Below are 23,594 nucleotides of genomic sequence, written 5' to 3' on the forward strand. Positions count from 1 at the left end.
AGCAGATGCTGTAAGTTTTTGTTGCATCACTTTAATTTAATCTGCAACTGACATGCTTGTATGTGAACTGTACAGATTAAATAGAAATCTTTTAGTACCAGGGAATAGCATGTGCTGTAAGATTTTATTGCATCCCTTTAATTTATGTTCAAGCTATCATGTTCAAATTTGAAGTGCAGTGAATAATTAAATCAAACTATCTGCTAGCACCTGGGAATAGCAGATGCTGTAAGTTTTTATTGCATCACTTTAATTTACTCTCCAACTGACATGCTTGAATGTGAAGTGCAGTGATTAATAAAAAAAACTGTCTGTTAGTGCCTCCGTATACCAGATGTTGTAAGCTTTTATTGCATCATTTAATTTACTTTCAAGATAACATTCTAGAATGTCAAGTGCAGGGATTAATAAAAAAAATGGTCAGATTGGTCTTTGATCATATTTGCTATGATTAGGCAATTTGAGTAAGTGTTTAAGGCTTACGGCCACACCAGCTTGAGAACGTCCAATCTCATCTGACCTTGGAAGCTGAACAACTTTGGGCCTGGATAGTACTGAGGTGGGACCCTACCTAGGAATACCAGGTGCTGTAAGCTTTTCTTGCATCACTTTAATTTACTTTCAAGCTGACATGCTCAAATGTGAAGTGCAGTGATTAATAAAAAAAACTATCTGTTAGCACATGGGAATAGCAGATGCTGTAAGTTTTTTTTGCATCACTTTCATTTACTCTCCAACTCACATGCCTGAATGTGAAGTGCAGTGATTCATCAAAAAACTATCTGTTAGCAGCTTGGACTACGAGATGCTGAAAGCTTCTCTTACATCACTTTAATTTACTTTTAAGATGACATGCTAGGAAGTGAAGTGCAGTGATTAATTAAAAAAAACTATCTGTTAGCACCTGGGAATAGCTGATGCAGTAGGTTTTTGTTGCATCACTTTAATTTAATCTGCAACTGACATACTTGTATGTGAAGTGTACAGATTAAATAGAAATATTTTAGTACCAGGGAATAGCAGGTGCTGTAAGATTTTATTGCATCCCTTTAATTTATGTTCAAGCTATCATGTTCAAATTTGAAGTGCAGTGAATAATTAAATCAAACTATCTGTTAGCACCTGGGAATAGCAGATGCTGTAAGTTTTTGTTGCATCATGTTAATTTAATCTGCAACTGATATGCTTGTATGTGAAGTGTACAGATTAAATAGAAATCTTTTAGTACCAGGGAATAGCAGGTGCTGTAAGATTTTATTGCATCCATTTAATTTATGTTCAAGCTATCATGTTCAAATTTGAAGTGCAGTGAATAATTAAATCAAACTATCTGCTAGCACCTGGGAATAGCAGATGCTGTAAGTTTTTATTGCATCACTTTAATTTACTCTCCAACTGACATGCTTGAATGTGAAGTGCAGTGATTAATAAAAAAACTGTCTGTTAGTGCCTCCGTATACCAGATGTTGTAAGCTTTTATTGCATCATTTAATTTACTTTCAAGATAACATTCTAGAATGTCAAGTGCAGGGATTAATAAAAAAAAATTGTCAGATTGGTCTTTGATCATATTTGCTATGATTAGGCAATTTGAGTAAGTGTTTAAGGCTTACGGCCACACCAGCTTGAGAACCCCCAATCTCATCTGACCTTGGAAGCTGAACAACTTTGGGCCTGGATAGTACTGAGGTGGGACCCTACCTAGGAATACCAGGTGCTGTAAGCTTTTCTTGCATCACTTTAATTTACTTTCAAGCTGACATGCTCAAATGTGAAGTGCAGTGATTAATAAAAAAAACTATCTGTTAGCACATGGGAATAGCAGATGCTGTAAGTTTTTTTTGCATCACTTTCATTTACTCTCCAACTCACATGCCTGAATGTGAAGTGCAGTGATTCATCAAAAAACTATCTGTTAGCAGCTTGGACTACGAGATGCTGAAAGCTTCTCTTACATCACTTTAATTTACTTTTAAGATGACATGCTAGGAAGTGAAGTGCAGTGATTAATTAAAAAAAACTATCTGTTAGCACCTGGGAATAGCAGATGCTGTAAGTTTTTGTTGCATCACTTTAATTTAATCTGCAACTGACATGCTTGTATGTGAAGTGTACAGATTAAATAGAAATCTTTTAGTACCAGGGAATAGCATGTGCTGTAAGATTTTATTGCATCCCTTTAATTTATGTTCAAGCTATCATGTTCAAATTTGAAGTGCAGTGAATAATTAAATCAAACTATCTGCTAGCACCTGGGAATAGCAGATGCTGTAAGTTTTTATTGCATCACTTTAATTTACTCTCCAACTGACATGCTTGAATGTGAAGTGCAGTGATTAATAAAAAAAACTGTCTGTTAGTGCCTCCGTATACCAGATGTTGTAAGCTTTTATTGCATCATTTAATTTACTTTCAAGATAACATTCTAGAATGTCAAGTGCAGGGATTAATAAAAAAAATTGTCAGATTGGTCTTTGATCATATTTGCTATGATTAGGCAATTTGAGTAAGTGTTTAAGGCTTACGGCCACACCAGCTTGAGAACGTCCAATCTCATCTGACCTTGGAAGCTGAACAACTTTGGGCCTGGATAGTACTGAGGTGGGACCCTACCTAGGAATACCAGGTGCTGTAAGCTTTTCTTGCATCACTTTAATTTACTTTCAAGCTGACATGCTCAAATGTGAAGTGCAGTGATTAATAAAAAAAACTATCTGTTAGCACATGGGAATAGCAGATGCTGTAAGTTTTTTTTGCATCACTTTCATTTACTCTCCAACTCACATGCCTGAATGTGAAGTGCAGTGATTCATCAAAAAACTATCTGTTAGCAGCTTGGACTACGAGATGCTGTAAGCTTCTCTTGCATCACTTTAATTTACTTTTAAGATGACATGCTAGGATGTGAAGTGCAGTGATTAATTAAAAAAAAACTATCTGTTAGCACCTGGGAATAGCAGATGCTGTAAATTTTTGTTGCATCTCTTTAATTTAATCTGCAACTGACATGCTTGTATGTGAAGTGTACAGATTAAATAGAAATCTTTTAGTACCAGGGAATAGCAGGTGCTGTAAGATTTTATTGCATCCCTTTAATTTATGTTCAAGCTATCATGTTCAAATTTGAAGTGCAGTGAATAATTAAATCAAACTATCTGTTAGCACCTGGGAATAGCAGATGCTGTAAGTTTTTGTTGCATCACTTTAATTTAATCTGCAACTGACATACTTGTATGTGAAGTGTACAGATTAAATAGAAATCTTTTAGTACCAGGGAATAGCAGGTGCTGTAAGATTTTATTGCATCCCTTTAATTTATGTTCAAACTATCATGTTCAAATTTGAAGTGCAGTGAATAATTAAATCAAACTATCTGTTAGCACCTGGGAATAGCAGATGCTGTAAGTTTTTATTGCATCACTTTAATTTATTCTCCAACTGACATGCTTGAATGTGAAGTGCAGTGATTAATAAAAAAAACTGTCTGTTAGTGCCTCCGTATACCAGATGTTGTAAGCTTTTATTGCATCATTTAATTTACTTTCAAGATAACATTCTAGAATGTCAAGTGCAGGGATTAATAAAAAAAATTGTCAGATTGGTCTTTGATCATATTTGCTATGGTTAGGTAATTTGAGTAAGTGTTTAAGGCTTATGGCCACACCAGCTTGAGAACCCCCAATCTCATCTGACCTTGGAAGCTGAACAACTTTGGGCCTGGATAGTACTGAGGTGGGACCCTACCTAGGAATACCAGGTGCTGTAAGCTTTTCTTGCATCACTTTAATTTACTTTCAAGCTGACATGCTCAAATGTGAAGTGCAGTGATTAATAAAAAAAACTATCTGTTAGCACCTGGGAATAGCAGATGCTGTAAGTTTTTTTTGCATCACTTTCATTTACTCTCCAACTCACATGCCTGAATGTGAAGTGCAGTGATTCATCAACAAACTATCTGTTAGCAGCTTGGACTACGAGATGCTGTAAGCTTCTCTTGCATCACTTTAATTTACTTTTAAGATGACATGCTAGGATGTGAAGTGCAGTGATTAATTAAAAAAAACTATCTGTTAGCACCTGGGAATAGCAGATGCTGTAAGTTTTTGTTGCATCACTTTAATTTAATCTGCAACTGACATGCTTGTATGTGAAGTGTACAGATTAAATAGAAATCTTTTAGTACCAGGGAATAGCATGTGCTGTAAGATTTTATTGCATCCCTTTAATTTATGTTCAAGCTATCATGTTCAAATTTGAAGTGCAGTGAATAATTAAATCAAACTATCTGCTAGCACCTGGGAATAGCAGATGCTGTAAGTTTTTATTGCATCACTTTAATTTACTCTCCAACTGACATGCTTGAATGTGAAGTGCAGTGATTAATAAAAAAAACTGTCTGTTAGTGCCTCCGTATACCAGATGTTGTAAGCTTTTATTGCATCATTTAATTTACTTTCAAGATAACATTCTACAATGTCAAGTGCAGGGATTAATAAAAAAAATTGTCAGATTGGTCTTTGATCATATTTGCTATGATTAGGCAATTTGAGTAAGTGTTTAAGGCTTACGGCCACACCAGCTTGAGAACGTCCAATCTCATCTGACCTTGGAAGCTGAACAACTTTGGGCCTGGATAGTACTGAGGTGGGACCCTACCTAGGAATACCACGTGCTGTAAGCTTTTCTTGCATCACTTTAATTTACTTTGAAGCTGACATGCTCAAATGTGAAGTGCAGTGATTAATCAAAAAAACTATCTGTTAGCACCTGGGAATAGCAGATGCTGTAAGTTTTTTTTGCATCACTTTCATTTACTCTCCAACTCACATGCCTGAATGTGAAGTGCAGTGATTCATCAACAAACTATCTGTTAGCAGCTTGGACTACGAGATGCTGTAAGCTTCTCTTGCATCACTTTAATTTACTTTTAAGATGACATGCTAGGATGTGAAGTGCAGTGATTAATTAAAAAAAACTATCTGTTAGCACCTGGGAATAGCAGATGCTGTAAGTTTTTGTTGCATCACTTTAATTTAATCTGCAACTGACATGCTTGTATGTGAACTGTACAGATTAAATAGAAATCTTTTAGTACCAGGGAATAGCATGTGCTGTAAGATTTTATTGCATCCCTTTAATTTATGTTCAAGCTATCATGTTCAAATTTGAAGTGCAGTGAATAATTAAATCAAACTATCTGCTAGCACCTGGGAATAGCAGATGCTGTAAGTTTTTATTGCATCACTTTAATTTACTCTCCAACTGACATGCTTGAATGTGAAGTGCAGTGATTAATAAAAAAAACTGTCTGTTAGTGCCTCCGTATACCAGATGTTGTAAGCTTTTATTGCATCATTTAATTTACTTTCAAGATAACATTCTACAATGTCAAGTGCAGGGATTAATAAAAAAAATTGTCAGATTGGTCTTTGATCATATTTGCTATGATTAGGCAATTTGAGTAAGTGTTTAAGGCTTACGGCCACACCAGCTTGAGAACGTCCAATCTCATCTGACCTTGGAAGCTGAACAACTTTGGGCCTGGATAGTACTGAGGTGGGACCCTACCTAGGAATACCACGTGCTGTAAGCTTTTCTTGCATCACTTTAATTTACTTTGAAGCTGACATGCTCAAATGTGAAGTGCAGTGATTAATCAAAAAAACTATCTGTTAGCACCTGGGAATAGCAGATGCTGTAAGTTTTTTTTGCATCACTTTCATTTACTCTCCAACTCACATGCCTGAATGTGAAGTGCAGTGATTCATCAACAAACTATCTGTTAGCAGCTTGGACTACGAGATGCTGTAAGCTTCTCTTGCATCACTTTAATTTACTTTTAAGATGACATGCTAGGATGTGAAGTGCAGTGATTAATTAAAAAAAACTATCTGTTAGCACCTGGGAATAGCAGATGCTGTAAGTTTTTGTTGCATCACTTTAATTTAATCTGCAACTGACATGCTTGTATGTGAACTGTACAGATTAAATAGAAATCTTTTAGTACCAGGGAATAGCATGTGCTGTAAGATTTTATTGCATCCCTTTAATTTATGTTCAAGCTATCATGTTCAAATTTGAAGTGCAGTGAATAATTAAATCAAACTATCTGCTAGCACCTGGGAATAGCAGATGCTGTAAGTTTTTATTGCATCACTTTAATTTACTCTCCAACTGACATGCTTGAATGTGAAGTGCAGTGATTAATAAAAAAAACTGTCTGTTAGTGCCTCCGTATACCAGATGTTGTAAGCTTTTATTGCATCATTTAATTTACTTTCAAGATAACATTCTAGAATGTCAAGTGCAGGGATTAATAAAAAAAATGGTCAGATTGGTCTTTGATCATATTTGCTATGATTAGGCAATTTGAGTAAGTGTTTAAGGCTTACGGCCACACCAGCTTGAGAACGTCCAATCTCATCTGACCTTGGAAGCTGAACAACTTTGGGCCTGGATAGTACTGAGGTGGGACCCTACCTAGGAATACCAGGTGCTGTAAGCTTTTCTTGCATCACTTTAATTTACTTTCAAGCTGACATGCTCAAATGTGAAGTGCAGTGATTAATAAAAAAAACTATCTGTTAGCACATGGGAATAGCAGATGCTGTAAGTTTTTTTTGCATCACTTTCATTTACTCTCCAACTCACATGCCTGAATGTGAAGTGCAGTGATTCATCAAAAAACTATCTGTTAGCAGCTTGGACTACGAGATGCTGAAAGCTTCTCTTACATCACTTTAATTTACTTTTAAGATGACATGCTAGGAAGTGAAGTGCAGTGATTAATTAAAAAAAACTATCTGTTAGCACCTGGGAATAGCTGATGCAGTAGGTTTTTGTTGCATCACTTTAATTTAATCTGCAACTGACATACTTGTATGTGAAGTGTACAGATTAAATAGAAATATTTTAGTACCAGGGAATAGCAGGTGCTGTAAGATTTTATTGCATCCCTTTAATTTATGTTCAAACTATCATGTTCAAATTTGAAGTGCAGTGAATAATTAAATCAAACTATCTGTTAGCACCTGGGAATAGCAGATGCTGTAAGTTTTTATTGCATCACTTTAATTTATTCTCCAACTGACATGCTTGAATGTGAAGTGCAGTGATTAATAAAAAAAACTGTCTGTTAGTGCCTCCGTATACCAGATGTTGTAAGCTTTTATTGCATCATTTAATTTACTTTCAAGATAACATTCTAGAATGTCAAGTGCAGGGATTAATAAAAAAAATTGTCAGATTGGTCTTTGATCATATTTGCTATGGTTAGGTAATTTGAGTAAGTGTTTAAGGCTTATGGCCACACCAGCTTGAGAACCCCCAATCTCATCTGACCTTGGAAGCTGAACAACTTTGGGCCTGGATAGTACTGAGGTGGGACCCTACCTAGGAATACCAGGTGCTGTAAGCTTTTCTTGCATCACTTTAATTTACTTTCAAGCTGACATGCTCAAATGTGAAGTGCAGTGATTAATAAAAAAAACTATCTGTTAGCACCTGGGAATAGCAGATGCTGTAAGTTTTTTTTGCATCACTTTCATTTACTCTCCAACTCACATGCCTGAATGTGAAGTGCAGTGATTCATCAACAAACTATCTGTTAGCAGCTTGGACTACGAGATGCTGTAAGCTTCTCTTGCATCACTTTAATTTACTTTTAAGATGACATGCTAGGATGTGAAGTGCAGTGATTAATTAAAAAAAACTATCTGTTAGCACCTGGGAATAGCAGATGCTGTAAGTTTTTGTTGCATCACTTTAATTTAATCTGCAACTGACATGCTTGTATTTGAAGTGTACAGATTAAATAGAAATCTTTTAGTACCAGGGAATAGCATGTGCTGTAAGATTTTATTGCATCCCTTTAATTTATGTTCAAGCTATCATGTTCAAATTTGAAGTGCAGTGAATAATTAAATCAAACTATCTGCTAGCACCTGGGAATAGCAGATGCTGTAAGTTTTTATTGCATCACTTTAATTTACTCTCCAACTGACATGCTTGAATGTGAAGTGCAGTGATTAATAAAAAAAACTGTCTGTTAGTGCCTCCGTATACCAGATGTTGTAAGCTTTTATTGCATCATTTAATTTACTTTCAAGATAACATTCTACAATGTCAAGTGCAGGGATTAATAAAAAAAATTGTCAGATTGGTCTTTGATCATATTTGCTATGATTAGGCAATTTGAGTAAGTGTTTAAGGCTTACGGCCACACCAGCTTGAGAACGTCCAATCTCATCTGACCTTGGAAGCTGAACAACTTTGGGCCTGGATAGTACTGAGGTGGGACCCTACCTAGGAATACCACGTGCTGTAAGCTTTTCTTGCATCACTTTAATTTACTTTGAAGCTGACATGCTCAAATGTGAAGTGCAGTGATTAATCAAAAAAACTATCTGTTAGCACCTGGGAATAGCAGATGCTGTAAGTTTTTTTTGCATCACTTTCATTTACTCTCCAACTCACATGCCTGAATGTGAAGTGCAGTGATTCATCAACAAACTATCTGTTAGCAGCTTGGACTACGAGATGCTGTAAGCTTCTCTTGCATCACTTTAATTTACTTTTAAGATGACATGCTAGGATGTGAAGTGCAGTGATTAATTAAAAAAAACTATCTGTTAGCACCTGGGAATAGCAGATGCTGTAAGTTTTTGTTGCATCACTTTAATTTAATCTGCAACTGACATGCTTGTATGTGAACTGTACAGATTAAATAGAAATCTTTTAGTACCAGGGAATAGCATGTGCTGTAAGATTTTATTGCATCCCTTTAATTTATGTTCAAGCTATCATGTTCAAATTTGAAGTGCAGTGAATAATTAAATCAAACTACCTGCTAGCACCTGGGAATAGCAGATGCTGTAAGTTTTTATTGCATCACTTTAATTTACTCTCCAACTGACATGCTTGAATGTGAAGTGCAGTGATTAATAAAAAAAACTGTCTGTTAGTGCCTCCGTATACCAGATGTTGTAAGCTTTTATTGCATCATTTAATTTACTTTCAAGATAACATTCTAGAATGTCAAGTGCAGGGATTAATAAAAAAAATTGTCAGATTGGTCTTTGATCATATTTGCTATGGTTAGGTAATTTGAGTAAGTGTTTAAGGCTTATGGCCACACCAGCTTGAGAACCCCCAATCTCATCTGACCTTGGAAGCTGAACAACTTTGGGCCTGGATAGTACTGAGGTGGGACCCTACCTAGGAATACCAGGTGCTGTAAGCTTTTCTTGCATCACTTTAATTTACTTTCAAGCTGACATGCTCAAATGTGAAGTGCAGTGATTAATAAAAAAAACTATCTGTTAGCACCTGGGAATAGCAGATGCTGTAAGTTTTTTTTGCATCACTTTCATTTACTCTCCAACTCACATGCCTGAATGTGAAGTGCAGTGATTCATCAACAAACTATCTGTTAGCAGCTTGGACTACGAGATGCTGTAAGCTTCTCTTGCATCACTTTAATTTACTTTTAAGATGACATGCTAGGATGTGAAGTGCAGTGATTAATTAAAAAAAACTATCTGTTAGCTCCTGGGAATAGCAGATGCTGTAAGTTTTTGTTGCATCACTTTAATTTAATCTGCAACTGACATGCTTGTATTTGAAGTGTACAGATTAAATAGAAATCTTTTAGTACCAGGGAATAGCATGTGCTGTAAGATTTTATTGCATCCCTTTAATTTATGTTCAAGCTATCATGTTCAAATTTGAAGTGCAGTGAATAATTAAATCAAACTATCTGTTAGCACCTGGGAATAGCAGATGCTGTAAGTTTTTGTTGCATCACTTTAATTTAATCTGCAACTGACATACTTGTATGTGAAGTGTACAGATTAAATAGAAATCTTTTAGTACCAGGGAATAGCAGGTGCTGTAAGATTTTATTGCATCCCTTTAATTTATGTTCAAACTATCATGTTCAAATTTGAAGTGCAGTGAATAATTAAATCAAACTATCTGTTAGCACCTGGGAATAGCAGATGCTGTAAGTTTTTATTGCATCACTTTAATTTATTCTCCAACTGACATGCTTGAATGTGAAGTGCAGTGATTAATAAAAAAAACTGTCTGTTAGTGCCTCCGTATACCAGATGTTGTAAGCTTTTATTGCATCATTTAATTTACTTTCAAGATAACATTCTAGAATGTCAAGTGCAGGGATTAATAAAAAAAATTGTCAGATTGGTCTTTGATCATATTTGCTATGGTTAGGTAATTTGAGTAAGTGTTTAAGGCTTATGGCCACACCAGCTTGAGAACCCCCAATCTCATCTGACCTTGGAAGCTGAACAACTTTGGGCCTGGATAGTACTGAGGTGGGACCCTACCTAGGAATACCAGGTGCTGTAAGCTTTTCTTGCATCACTTTAATTTACTTTCAAGCTGACATGCTCAAATGTGAAGTGCAGTGATTAATAAAAAAAACTATCTGTTAGCACCTGGGAATAGCAGATGCTGTAAGTTTTTTTTGCATCACTTTCATTTACTCTCCAACTCACATGCCTGAATGTGAAGTGCAGTGATTCATCAACAAACTATCTGTTAGCAGCTTGGACTACGAGATGCTGTAAGCTTCTCTTGCATCACTTTAATTTACTTTTAAGATGACATGCTAGGATGTGAAGTGCAGTGATTAATTAAAAAAAACTATCTGTTAGCACCTGGGAATAGCAGATGCTGTAAGTTTTTGTTGCATCACTTTAATTTAATCTGCAACTGACATGCTTGTATGTGAAGTGTACAGATTAAATAGAAATCTTTTAGTACCAGGGAATAGCATGTGCTGTAAGATTTTATTGCATCCCTTTAATTTATGTTCAAGCTATCATGTTCAAATTTGAAGTGCAGTGAATAATTAAATCAAACTATCTGCTAGCACCTGGGAATAGCAGATGCTGTAAGTTTTTATTGCATCACTTTAATTTACTCTCCAACTGACATGCTTGAATGTGAAGTGCAGTGATTAATAAAAAAAACTGTCTGTTAGTGCCTCCGTATACCAGATGTTGTAAGCTTTTATTGCATCATTTAATTTACTTTCAAGATAACATTCTACAATGTCAAGTGCAGGGATTAATAAAAAAAATTGTCAGATTGGTCTTTGATCATATTTGCTATGATTAGGCAATTTGAGTAAGTGTTTAAGGCTTACGGCCACACCAGCTTGAGAACGTCCAATCTCATCTGACCTTGGAAGCTGAACAACTTTGGGCCTGGATAGTACTGAGGTGGGACCCTACCTAGGAATACCACGTGCTGTAAGCTTTTCTTGCATCACTTTAATTTACTTTGAAGCTGACATGCTCAAATGTGAAGTGCAGTGATTAATCAAAAAAACTATCTGTTAGCACCTGGGAATAGCAGATGCTGTAAGTTTTTTTTGCATCACTTTCATTTACTCTCCAACTCACATGCCTGAATGTGAAGTGCAGTGATTCATCAACAAACTATCTGTTAGCAGCTTGGACTACGAGATGCTGTAAGCTTCTCTTGCATCACTTTAATTTACTTTTAAGATGACATGCTAGGATGTGAAGTGCAGTGATTAATTAAAAAAAACTATCTGTTAGCACCTGGGAATAGCAGATGCTGTAAGTTTTTGTTGCATCACTTTAATTTAATCTGCAACTGACATGCTTGTATGTGAACTGTACAGATTAAATAGAAATCTTTTAGTACCAGGGAATAGCATGTGCTGTAAGATTTTATTGCATCCCTTTAATTTATGTTCAAGCTATCATGTTCAAATTTGAAGTGCAGTGAATAATTAAATCAAACTATCTGCTAGCACCTGGGAATAGCAGATGCTGTAAGTTTTTATTGCATCACTTTAATTTACTCTCCAACTGACATGCTTGAATGTGAAGTGCAGTGATTAATAAAAAAAACTGTCTGTTAGTGCCTCCGTATACCAGATGTTGTAAGCTTTTATTGCATCATTTAATTTACTTTCAAGATAACATTCTAGAATGTCAAGTGCAGGGATTAATAAAAAAAATGGTCAGATTGGTCTTTGATCATATTTGCTATGATTAGGCAATTTGAGTAAGTGTTTAAGGCTTACGGCCACACCAGCTTGAGAACGTCCAATCTCATCTGACCTTGGAAGCTGAACAACTTTGGGCCTGGATAGTACTGAGGTGGGACCCTACCTAGGAATACCAGGTGCTGTAAGCTTTTCTTGCATCACTTTAATTTACTTTCAAGCTGACATGCTCAAATGTGAAGTGCAGTGATTAATAAAAAAAACTATCTGTTAGCACATGGGAATAGCAGATGCTGTAAGTTTTTTTTGCATCACTTTCATTTACTCTCCAACTCACATGCCTGAATGTGAAGTGCAGTGATTCATCAAAAAACTATCTGTTAGCAGCTTGGACTACGAGATGCTGAAAGCTTCTCTTACATCACTTTAATTTACTTTTAAGATGACATGCTAGGAAGTGAAGTGCAGTGATTAATTAAAAAAAACTATCTGTTAGCACCTGGGAATAGCTGATGCAGTAGGTTTTTGTTGCATCACTTTAATTTAATCTGCAACTGACATACTTGTATGTGAAGTGTACAGATTAAATAGAAATATTTTAGTACCAGGGAATAGCAGGTGCTGTAAGATTTTATTGCATCCCTTTAATTTATGTTCAAGCTATCATGTTCAAATTTGAAGTGCAGTGAATAATTAAATCAAACTATCTGTTAGCACCTGGGAATAGCAGATGCTGTAAGTTTTTGTTGCATCACGTTAATTTAATCTGCAACTGATATGCTTGTATGTGAAGTGTACAGATTAAATAGAAATCTTTTAGTACCAGGGAATAGCAGGTGCTGTAAGATTTTATTGCATCCATTTAATTTATGTTCAAGCTATCATGTTCAAATTTGAAGTGCAGTGAATAATTAAATCAAACTATCTGCTAGCACCTGGGAATAGCAGATGCTGTAAGTTTTTATTGCATCACTTTAATTTACTCTCCAACTGACATGCTTGAATGTGAAGTGCAGTGATTAATAAAAAAACTGTCTGTTAGTGCCTCCGTATACCAGATGTTGTAAGCTTTTATTGCATCATTTAATTTACTTTCAAGATAACATTCTAGAATGTCAAGTGCAGGGATTAATAAAAAAAAATTGTCAGATTGGTCTTTGATCATATTTGCTATGATTAGGCAATTTGAGTAAGTGTTTAAGGCTTACGGCCACACCAGCTTGAGAACCCCCAATCTCATCTGACCTTGGAAGCTGAACAACTTTGGGCCTGGATAGTACTGAGGTGGGACCCTACCTAGGAATACCAGGTGCTGTAAGCTTTTCTTGCATCACTTTAATTTACTTTCAAGCTGACATGCTCAAATGTGAAGTGCAGTGATTAATAAAAAAAACTATCTGTTAGCACATGGGAATAGCAGATGCTGTAAGTTTTTTTTGCATCACTTTCATTTACTCTCCAACTCACATGCCTGAATGTGAAGTGCAGTGATTCATCAAAAAACTATCTGTTAGCAGCTTGGACTACGAGATGCTGAAAGCTTCTCTTACATCACTTTAATTTACTTTTAAGATGACATGCTAGGAAGTGAAGTGCAGTGATTAATTAAAAAAAACTATCTGTTAGCACCTGGGAATAGCAGATGCTGTAAGTTTTTGTTGCATCACTTTAATTTAATCTGCAACTGACATGCTTGTATGTGAAGTGTACAGATTAAATAGAAATCTTTTAGTACCAGGGAATAGCATGTGCTGTAAGATTTTATTGCATCCCTTTAATTTATGTTCAAGCTATCATGTTCAAATTTGAAGTGCAGTGAATAATTAAATCAAACTATCTGCTAGCACCTGGGAATAGCAGATGCTGTAAGTTTTTATTGCATCACTTTAATTTACTCTCCAACTGACATGCTTGAATGTGAAGTGCAGTGATTAATAAAAAAAACTGTCTGTTAGTGCCTCCGTATACCAGATGTTGTAAGCTTTTATTGCATCATTTAATTTACTTTCAAGATAACATTCTAGAATGTCAAGTGCAGGGATTAATAAAAAAAATTGTCAGATTGGTCTTTGATCATATTTGCTATGATTAGGCAATTTGAGTAAGTGTTTAAGGCTTACGGCCACACCAGCTTGAGAACGTCCAATCTCATCTGACCTTGGAAGCTGAACAACTTTGGGCCTGGATAGTACTGAGGTGGGACCCTACCTAGGAATACCAGGTGCTGTAAGCTTTTCTTGCATCACTTTAATTTACTTTCAAGCTGACATGCTCAAATGTGAAGTGCAGTGATTAATAAAAAAAACTATCTGTTAGCACATGGGAATAGCAGATGCTGTAAGTTTTTTTTGCATCACTTTCATTTACTCTCCAACTCACATGCCTGAATGTGAAGTGCAGTGATTCATCAAAAAACTATCTGTTAGCAGCTTGGACTACGAGATGCTGTAAGCTTCTCTTGCATCACTTTAATTTACTTTTAAGATGACATGCTAGGATGTGAAGTGCAGTGATTAATTAAAAAAAAACTATCTGTTAGCACCTGGGAATAGCAGATGCTGTAAATTTTTGTTGCATCTCTTTAATTTAATCTGCAACTGACATGCTTGTATGTGAAGTGTACAGATTAAATAGAAATCTTTTAGTACCAGGGAATAGCAGGTGCTGTAAGATTTTATTGCATCCCTTTAATTTATGTTCAAGCTATCATGTTCAAATTTGAAGTGCAGTGAATAATTAAATCAAACTATCTGTTAGCACCTGGGAATAGCAGATGCTGTAAGTTTTTGTTGCATCACTTTAATTTAATCTGCAACTGACATACTTGTATGTGAAGTGTACAGATTAAATAGAAATCTTTTAGTACCAGGGAATAGCAGGTGCTGTAAGATTTTATTGCATCCCTTTAATTTATGTTCAAACTATCATGTTCAAATTTGAAGTGCAGTGAATAATTAAATCAAACTATCTGTTAGCACCTGGGAATAGCAGATGCTGTAAGTTTTTATTGCATCACTTTAATTTATTCTCCAACTGACATGCTTGAATGTGAAGTGCAGTGATTAATAAAAAAAACTGTCTGTTAGTGCCTCCGTATACCAGATGTTGTAAGCTTTTATTGCATCATTTAATTTACTTTCAAGATAACATTCTAGAATGTCAAGTGCAGGGATTAATAAAAAAAATTGTCAGATTGGTCTTTGATCATATTTGCTATGGTTAGGTAATTTGAGTAAGTGTTTAAGGCTTATGGCCACACCAGCTTGAGAACCCCCAATCTCATCTGACCTTGGAAGCTGAACAACTTTGGGCCTGGATAGTACTGAGGTGGGACCCTACCTAGGAATACCAGGTGCTGTAAGATTTTCTTGCATCACTTTAATTTACTTTCAAGCTGACATGCTCAAATGTGAAGTGCAGTGATTAATAAAAAAAACTATCTGTTAGCACCTGGGAATAGCAGATGCTGTAAGTTTTTTTTGCATCACTTTCATTTACTCTCCAACTCACATGCCTGAATGTGAAGTGCAGTGATTCATCAACAAACTATCTGTTAGCAGCTTGGACTACGAGATGCTGTAAGCTTCTCTTGCATCACTTTAATTTACTTTTAAGATGACATGCTAGGATGTGAAGTGCAGTGATTAATTAAAAAAAACTATCTGTTAGCACCTGGGAATAGCAGATGCTGTAAGTTTTTGTTGCATCACTTTAATTTAATCTGCAACTGACATGCTTGTATGTGAAGTGTACAGATTAAATAGAAATCTTTTAGTACCAGGGAATAGCATGTGCTGTAAGATTTTATTGCATCCCTTTAATTTATGTTCAAGCTATCATGTTCAAATTTGAAGTGCAGTGAATAATTAAATCAAACTATCTGCTAGCACCTGGGAATAGCAGATGCTGTAAGTTTTTATTGCATCACTTTAATTTACTCTCCAACTGACATGCTTGAATGTGAAGTGCAGTGATTAATAAAAAAAACTGTCTGTTAGTGCCTCCGTATACCAGATGTTGTAAGCTTTTATTGCATCATTTAATTTACTTTCAAGATAACATTCTACAATGTCAAGTGCAGGGATTAATAAAAAAAAATTGTCAGATTGGTCTTTGATCATATTTGCTATGATTAGGCAATTTGAGTAAGTGTTTAAGGCTTACGGCCACACCAGCTTGAGAACCCCCAATCTCATCTGACCTTGGAAGCTGAACAACTTTGGGCCTGGATAGTACTGAGGTGGGACCCTACCTAGGAATACCAGGTGCTGTAAGCTTTTCTTGCATCACTTTAATTTACTTTCAAGCTGACATGCTCAAATGTGAAGTGCAGTGATTAATAAAAAAAACTATCTGTTAGCACATGGGAATAGCAGATGCTGTAAGTTTTTTTTGCATCACTTTCATTTACTCTCCAACTCACATGCCTGAATGTGAAGTGCAGTGATTCATCAAAAAACTATCTGTTAGCAGCTTGGACTACGAGATGCTGAAAGCTTCTCTTACATCACTTTAATTTACTTTTAAGATGACATGCTAGGAAGTGAAGTGCAGTGATTAATTAAAAAAAACTATCTGTTAGCACCTGGGAATAGCAGATGCTGTAAGTTTTTGTTGCATCACTTTAATTTAATCTGCAACTGACATGCTTGTATGTGAAGTGTACAGATTAAATAGAAATCTTTTAGTACCAGGGAATAGCATGTGCTGTAAGATTTTATTGCATCCCTTTAATTTATGTTCAAGCTATCATGTTCAAATTTGAAGTGCAGTGAATAATTAAATCAAACTATCTGCTAGCACCTGGGAATAGCAGATGCTGTAAGTTTTTATTGCATCACTTTAATTTACTCTCCAACTGACATGCTTGAATGTGAAGTGCAGTGATTAATAAAAAAAACTGTCTGTTAGTGCCTCCGTATACCAGATGTTGTAAGCTTTTATTGCATCATTTAATTTACTTTCAAGATAACATTCTAGAATGTCAAGTGCAGGGATTAATAAAAAAAATTGTCAGATTGGTCTTTGATCATATTTGCTATGATTAGGCAATTTGAGTAAGTGTTTAAGGCTTACGGCCACACCAGCTTGAGAACGTCCAATCTCATCTGACCTTGGAAGCTGAACAACTTTGGGCCTGGATAGTACTGAGGTGGGACCCTACCTAGGAATACCAGGTGCTGTAAGCTTTTCTTGCATCACTTTAATTTACTTTCAAGCTGACATGCTCAAATGTGAAGTGCAGTGATTAATAAAAAAAACTATCTGTTAGCACATGGGAATAGCAGATGCTGTAAGTTTTTTTTGCATCACTTTCATTTACTCTCCAACTCACATGCCTGAATGTGAAGTGCAGTGATTCATCAAAAAACTATCTGTTAGCAGCTTGGACTACGAGATGCTGTAAGCTTCTCTTGCATCACTTTAATTTACTTTTAAGATGACATGCTAGGATGTGAAGTGCAGTGATTAATTAAAAAAAAACTATCTGTTAGCACCTGGGAATAGCAGATGCTGTAAATTTTTGTTGCATCTCTTTAATTTAATCTGCAACTGACATGCTTGTATGTGAAGTGTACAGATTAAATAGAAATCTTTTAGTACCAGGGAATAGCAGGTGCTGTAAGATTTTATTGCATCCCTTTAATTTATGTTCAAGCTATCATGTTCAAATTTGAAGTGCAGTGAATAATTAAATCAAACTATCTGTTAGCACCTGGGAATAGCAGATGCTGTAAGTTTTTGTTGCATCACTTTAATTTAATCTGCAACTGACATACTTGTATGTGAAGTGTACAGATTAAATAGAAATCTTTTAGTACCAGGGAATAGCAGGTGCTGTAAGATTTTATTGCATCCCTTTAATTTATGTTCAAACTATCATGTTCAAATTTGAAGTGCAGTGAATAATTAAATCAAACTATCTGTTAGCACCTGGGAATAGCAGATGCTGTAAGTTTTTATTGCATCACTTTAATTTATTCTCCAACTGACATGCTTGAATGTGAAGTGCAGTGATTAATAAAAAAAACTGTCTGTTAGTGCCTCCGTATACCAGATGTTGTAAGCTTTTATTGCATCATTTAATTTACTTTCAAGATAACATTCTAGAATGTCAAGTGCAGGGATTAATAAAAAAAATTGTCAGATTGGTCTTTGATCATATTTGCTATGGTTAGGTAATTTGAGTAAGTGTTTAAGGCTTATGGCCACACCAGCTTGAGAACCCCCAATCTCATCTGACCTTGGAAGCTGAACAACTTTGGGCCTGGATAGTACTGAGGTGGGACCCTACCTAGGAATACCAGGTGCTGTAAGATTTTCTTGCATCACTTTAATTTACTTTCAAGCTGACATGCTCAAATGTGAAGTGCAGTGATTAATAAAAAAAACTATCTGTTAGCACCTGGGAATAGCAGATGCTGTAAGTTTTTTTTGCATCACTTTCATTTACTCTCCAACTCACATGCCTGAATGTGAAGTGCAGTGATTCATCAACAAACTATCTGTTAGCAGCTTGGACTACGAGATGCTGTAAGCTTCTCTTGCATCACTTTAATTTACTTTTAAGATGACATGCTAGGATGTGAAGTGCAGTGATTAATTAAAAAAAACTATCTGTTAGCACCTGGGAATAGCAGATGCTGTAAGTTTTTGTTGCATCACTTTAATTTAATCTGCAACTGACATGCTTGTATGTGAAGTGTACAGATTAAATAGAAATCTTTTAGTACCAGGGAATAGCATGTGCTGTAAGATTTTATTGCATCCCTTTAATTTATGTTCAAGCTATCATGTTCAAATTTGAAGTGCAGTGAATAATTAAATCAAACTATCTGCTAGCACCTGGGAATAGCAGATGCTGTAAGTTTTTATTGCATCACTTTAATTTACTCTCCAACTGACATGCTTGAATGTGAAGTGCAGTGATTAATAAAAAAAACTGTCTGTTAGTGCCTCCGTATACCAGATGTTGTAAGCTTTTATTGCATCATTTAATTTACTTTCAAGATAACATTCTACAATGTCAAGTGCAGGGATTAATAAAAAAAATTGTCAGATTGGTCTTTGATCATATTTGCTATGATTAGGCAATTTGAGTAAGTGTTTAAGGCTTACGGCCACACCAGCTTGAGAACGTCCAATCTCATCTGACCTTGGAAGCTGAACAACTTTGGGCCTGGATAGTACTGAGGTGGGACCCTACCTAGGAATACCACGTGCTGTAAGCTTTTCTTGCATCACTTTAATTTACTTTGAAGCTGACATGCTCAAATGTGAAGTGCAGTGATTAATCAAAAAAACTATCTGTTAGCACCTGGGAATAGCAGATGCTGTAAGTTTTTTTTGCATCACTTTCATTTACTCTCCAACTCACATGCCTGAATGTGAAGTGCAGTGATTCATCAACAAACTATCTGTTAGCAGCTTGGACTACGAGATGCTGTAAGCTTCTCTTGCATCACTTTAATTTACTTTTAAGATGACATGCTAGGATGTGAAGTGCAGTGATTAATTAAAAAAAACTATCTGTTAGCACCTGGGAATAGCAGATGCTGTAAGTTTTTGTTGCATCACTTTAATTTAATCTGCAACTGACATGCTTGTATGTGAACTGTACAGATTAAATAGAAATCTTTTAGTACCAGGGAATAGCATGTGCTGTAAGATTTTATTGCATCCCTTTAATTTATGTTCAAGCTATCATGTTCAAATTTGAAGTGCAGTGAATAATTAAATCAAACTATCTGCTAGCACCTGGGAATAGCAGATGCTGTAAGTTTTTATTGCATCACTTTAATTTACTCTCCAACTGACATGCTTGAATGTGAAGTGCAGTGATTAATAAAAAAAACTGTCTGTTAGTGCCTCCGTATACCAGATGTTGTAAGCTTTTATTGCATCATTTAATTTACTTTCAAGATAACATTCTAGAATGTCAAGTGCAGGGATTAATAAAAAAAATGGTCAGATTGGTCTTTGATCATATTTGCTATGATTAGGCAATTTGAGTAAGTGTTTAAGGCTTACGGCCACACCAGCTTGAGAACGTCCAATCTCATCTGACCTTGGAAGCTGAACAACTTTGGGCCTGGATAGTACTGAGGTGGGACCCTACCTAGGAATACCAGGTGCTGTAAGCTTTTCTTGCATCACTTTAATTTACTTTCAAGCTGACATGCTCAAATGTGAAGTGCAGTGATTAATAAAAAAAACTATCTGTTAGCACATGGGAATAGCAGATGCTGTAAGTTTTTTTTGCATCACTTTCATTTACTCTCCAACTCACATGCCTGAATGTGAAGTGCAGTGATTCATCAAAAAACTATCTGTTAGCAGCTTGGACTACGAGATGCTGAAAGCTTCTCTTACATCACTTTAATTTACTTTTAAGATGACATGCTAGGAAGTGAAGTGCAGTGATTAATTAAAAAAAACTATCTGTTAGCACCTGGGAATAGCTGATGCAGTAGGTTTTTGTTGCATCACTTTAATTTAATCTGCAACTGACATACTTGTATGTGAAGTGTACAGATTAAATAGAAATATTTTAGTACCAGGGAATAGCAGGTGCTGTAAGATTTTATTGCATCCCTTTAATTTATGTTCAAACTATCATGTTCAAATTTGAAGTGCAGTGAATAATTAAATCAAACTATCTGTTAGCACCTGGGAATAGCAGATGCTGTAAGTTTTTATTGCATCACTTTAATTTATTCTCCAACTGACATGCTTGAATGTGAAGTGCAGTGATTAATAAAAAAAACTGTCTGTTAGTGCCTCCGTATACCAGATGTTGTAAGCTTTTATTGCATCATTTAATTTACTTTCAAGATAACATTCTAGAATGTCAAGTGCAGGGATTAATAAAAAAAATTGTCAGATTGGTCTTTGATCATATTTGCTATGGTTAGGTAATTTGAGTAAGTGTTTAAGGCTTATGGCCACACCAGCTTGAGAACCCCCAATCTCATCTGACCTTGGAAGCTGAACAACTTTGGGCCTGGATAGTACTGAGGTGGGACCCTACCTAGGAATACCAGGTGCTGTAAGCTTTTCTTGCATCACTTTAATTTACTTTCAAGCTGACATGCTCAAATGTGAAGTGCAGTGATTAATAAAAAAAACTATCTGTTAGCACCTGGGAATAGCAGATGCTGTAAGTTTTTTTTGCATCACTTTCATTTACTCTCCAACTCACATGCCTGAATGTGAAGTGCAGTGATTCATCAACAAACTATCTGTTAGCAGCTTGGACTACGAGATGCTGTAAGCTTCTCTTGCATCACTTTAATTTACTTTTAAGATGACATGCTAGGATGTGAAGTGCAGTGATTAATTAAAAAAAACTATCTGTTAGCACCTGGGAATAGCAGATGCTGTAAGTTTTTGTTGCATCACTTTAATTTAATCTGCAACTGACATGCTTGTATGTGAAGTGTACAGATTAAATAGAAATCTTTTAGTACCAGGGAATAGCATGTGCTGTAAGATTTTATTGCATCCCTTTAATTTATGTTCAAGCTATCATGTTCAAATTTGAAGTGCAGTGAATAATTAAATCAAACTATCTGCTAGCACCTGGGAATAGCAGATGCTGTAAGTTTTTATTGCATCACTTTAATTTACTCTCCAACTGACATGCTTGAATGTGAAGTGCAGTGATTAATAAAAAAAACTGTCTGTTAGTGCCTCCGTATACCAGATGTTGTAAGCTTTTATTGCATCATTTAATTTACTTTCAAGATAACATTCTACAATGTCAAGTGCAGGGATTAATAAAAAAAATTGTCAGATTGGTCTTTGATCATATTTGCTATGATTAGGCAATTTGAGTAAGTGTTTAAGGCTTACGGCCACACCAGCTTGAGAACGTCCAATCTCATCTGACCTTGGAAGCTGAACAACTTTGGGCCTGGATAGTACTGAGGTGGGACCCTACCTAGGAATACCACGTGCTGTAAGCTTTTCTTGCATCACTTTAATTTACTTTGAAGCTGACATGCTCAAATGTGAAGTGCAGTGATTAATCAAAAAAACTATCTGTTAGCACCTGGGAATAGCAGATGCTGTAAGTTTTTTTTGCATCACTTTCATTTACTCTCCAACTCACATGCCTGAATGTGAAGTGCAGTGATTCATCAACAAACTATCTGTTAGCAGCTTGGACTACGAGATGCTGTAAGCTTCTCTTGCATCACTTTAATTTACTTTTAAGATGACATGCTAGGATGTGAAGTGCAGTGATTAATTAAAAAAAACTATCTGTTAGCACCTGGGAATAGCAGATGCTGTAAGTTTTTGTTGCATCACTTTAATTTAATCTGCAACTGACATGCTTGTATGTGAACTGTACAGATTAAATAGAAATCTTTTAGTACCAGGGAATAGCATGTGCTGTAAGATTTTATTGCATCCCTTTAATTTATGTTCAAGCTATCATGTTCAAATTTGAAGTGCAGTGAATAATTAAATCAAACTATCTGCTAGCACCTGGGAATAGCAGATGCTGTAAGTTTTTATTGCATCACTTTAATTTACTCTCCAACTGACATGCTTGAATGTGAAGTGCAGTGATTAATAAAAAAAACTGTCTGTTAGTGCCTCCGTATACCAGATGTTGTAAGCTTTTATTGCATCATTTAATTTACTTTCAAGATAACATTCTACAATGTCAAGTGCAGGGATTAATAAAAAAAATTGTCAGATTGGTCTTTGATCATATTTGCTATGATTAGGCAATTTGAGTAAGTGTTTAAGGCTTACGGCCACACCAGCTTGAGAACGTCCAATCTCATCTGACCTTGGAAGCTGAACAACTTTGGGCCTGGATAGTACTGAGGTGGGACCCTACCTAGGAATACCACGTGCTGTAAGCTTTTCTTGCATCACTTTAATTTACTTTGAAGCTGACATGCTCAAATGTGAAGTGCAGTGATTAATCAAAAAAACTATCTGTTAGCACCTGGGAATAGCAGATGCTGTAAGTTTTTTTTGCATCACTTTCATTTACTCTCCAACTCACATGCCTGAATGTGAAGTGCAGTGATTCATCAACAAACTATCTGTTAGCAGCTTGGACTACGAGATGCTGTAAGCTTCTCTTGCATCACTTTAATTTACTTTTAAGATGACATGCTAGGATGTGAAGTGCAGTGATTAATTAAAAAAAACTATCTGTTAGCACCTGGGAATAGCAGATGCTGTAAGTTTTTGTTGCATCACTTTAATTTAATCTGCAACTGACATGCTTGTATGTGAACTGTACAGATTAAATAGAAATCTTTTAGTACCAGGGAATAGCATGTGCTGTAAGATTTTATTGCATCCCTTTAATTTATGTTCAAGCTATCATGTTCAAATTTGAAGTGCAGTGAATAATTAAATCAAACTATCTGCTAGCACCTGGGAATAGCAGATGCTGTAAGTTTTTATTGCATCACTTTAATTTACTCTCCAACTGACATGCTTGAATGTGAAGTGCAGTGATTAATAAAAAAAACTGTCTGTTAGTGCCTCCGTATACCAGATGTTGTAAGCTTTTATTGCATCATTTAATTTACTTTCAAGATAACATTCTAGAATGTCA

At 35.7% G+C, this 23,594-nt stretch overlaps 24 pseudogenes; all 24 read left to right on the top strand.

Moving 5' to 3' along the window:
- The first annotated feature begins 477 nt into the window (after window positions 1-477).
- Window positions 478-596, top strand: LOC145644517 (5S ribosomal RNA; annotated as a pseudogene).
- A 1,011-nt stretch (window positions 597-1,607) lies between these two features.
- LOC145643905 (5S ribosomal RNA) lies at window positions 1,608-1,726 on the top strand (annotated as a pseudogene).
- Window positions 1,727-2,519: 793 nt separating this feature from the next.
- Window positions 2,520-2,638, top strand: LOC145644518 (5S ribosomal RNA; annotated as a pseudogene).
- A 1,012-nt stretch (window positions 2,639-3,650) lies between these two features.
- Window positions 3,651-3,769, top strand: LOC145644269 (5S ribosomal RNA; annotated as a pseudogene).
- A 793-nt stretch (window positions 3,770-4,562) lies between these two features.
- On the top strand, window positions 4,563-4,681 carry LOC145645686 (5S ribosomal RNA; annotated as a pseudogene).
- Window positions 4,682-5,474: 793 nt separating this feature from the next.
- LOC145645687 (5S ribosomal RNA) lies at window positions 5,475-5,593 on the top strand (annotated as a pseudogene).
- Window positions 5,594-6,386: 793 nt separating this feature from the next.
- Window positions 6,387-6,505, top strand: LOC145644519 (5S ribosomal RNA; annotated as a pseudogene).
- A 793-nt stretch (window positions 6,506-7,298) lies between these two features.
- On the top strand, window positions 7,299-7,417 carry LOC145644270 (5S ribosomal RNA; annotated as a pseudogene).
- Window positions 7,418-8,210: 793 nt separating this feature from the next.
- Window positions 8,211-8,329, top strand: LOC145645688 (5S ribosomal RNA; annotated as a pseudogene).
- Window positions 8,330-9,122: 793 nt separating this feature from the next.
- Window positions 9,123-9,241, top strand: LOC145644272 (5S ribosomal RNA; annotated as a pseudogene).
- Window positions 9,242-10,252: 1,011 nt separating this feature from the next.
- Window positions 10,253-10,371, top strand: LOC145644273 (5S ribosomal RNA; annotated as a pseudogene).
- A 793-nt stretch (window positions 10,372-11,164) lies between these two features.
- LOC145645689 (5S ribosomal RNA) lies at window positions 11,165-11,283 on the top strand (annotated as a pseudogene).
- A 793-nt stretch (window positions 11,284-12,076) lies between these two features.
- LOC145644520 (5S ribosomal RNA) lies at window positions 12,077-12,195 on the top strand (annotated as a pseudogene).
- Window positions 12,196-13,206: 1,011 nt separating this feature from the next.
- LOC145643906 (5S ribosomal RNA) lies at window positions 13,207-13,325 on the top strand (annotated as a pseudogene).
- Window positions 13,326-14,118: 793 nt separating this feature from the next.
- On the top strand, window positions 14,119-14,237 carry LOC145644521 (5S ribosomal RNA; annotated as a pseudogene).
- Window positions 14,238-15,249: 1,012 nt separating this feature from the next.
- LOC145645072 (5S ribosomal RNA) lies at window positions 15,250-15,368 on the top strand (annotated as a pseudogene).
- Window positions 15,369-16,162: 794 nt separating this feature from the next.
- On the top strand, window positions 16,163-16,281 carry LOC145643907 (5S ribosomal RNA; annotated as a pseudogene).
- A 793-nt stretch (window positions 16,282-17,074) lies between these two features.
- On the top strand, window positions 17,075-17,193 carry LOC145644522 (5S ribosomal RNA; annotated as a pseudogene).
- A 1,012-nt stretch (window positions 17,194-18,205) lies between these two features.
- Window positions 18,206-18,324, top strand: LOC145645073 (5S ribosomal RNA; annotated as a pseudogene).
- Window positions 18,325-19,117: 793 nt separating this feature from the next.
- On the top strand, window positions 19,118-19,236 carry LOC145645690 (5S ribosomal RNA; annotated as a pseudogene).
- Window positions 19,237-20,029: 793 nt separating this feature from the next.
- On the top strand, window positions 20,030-20,148 carry LOC145644523 (5S ribosomal RNA; annotated as a pseudogene).
- A 793-nt stretch (window positions 20,149-20,941) lies between these two features.
- LOC145644274 (5S ribosomal RNA) lies at window positions 20,942-21,060 on the top strand (annotated as a pseudogene).
- A 793-nt stretch (window positions 21,061-21,853) lies between these two features.
- Window positions 21,854-21,972, top strand: LOC145645691 (5S ribosomal RNA; annotated as a pseudogene).
- A 793-nt stretch (window positions 21,973-22,765) lies between these two features.
- On the top strand, window positions 22,766-22,884 carry LOC145645692 (5S ribosomal RNA; annotated as a pseudogene).
- Window positions 22,885-23,594: the final 710 nt, after the last annotated feature.

Source organism: Electrophorus electricus, chromosome 13, assembly GCF_041902795.1.
Source record: "Electrophorus electricus isolate QZ-2024a chromosome 13, ASM4190279v1, whole genome shotgun sequence".
NCBI classification, from domain to species: Eukaryota; Metazoa; Chordata; class Actinopteri; order Gymnotiformes; family Gymnotidae; genus Electrophorus; species Electrophorus electricus.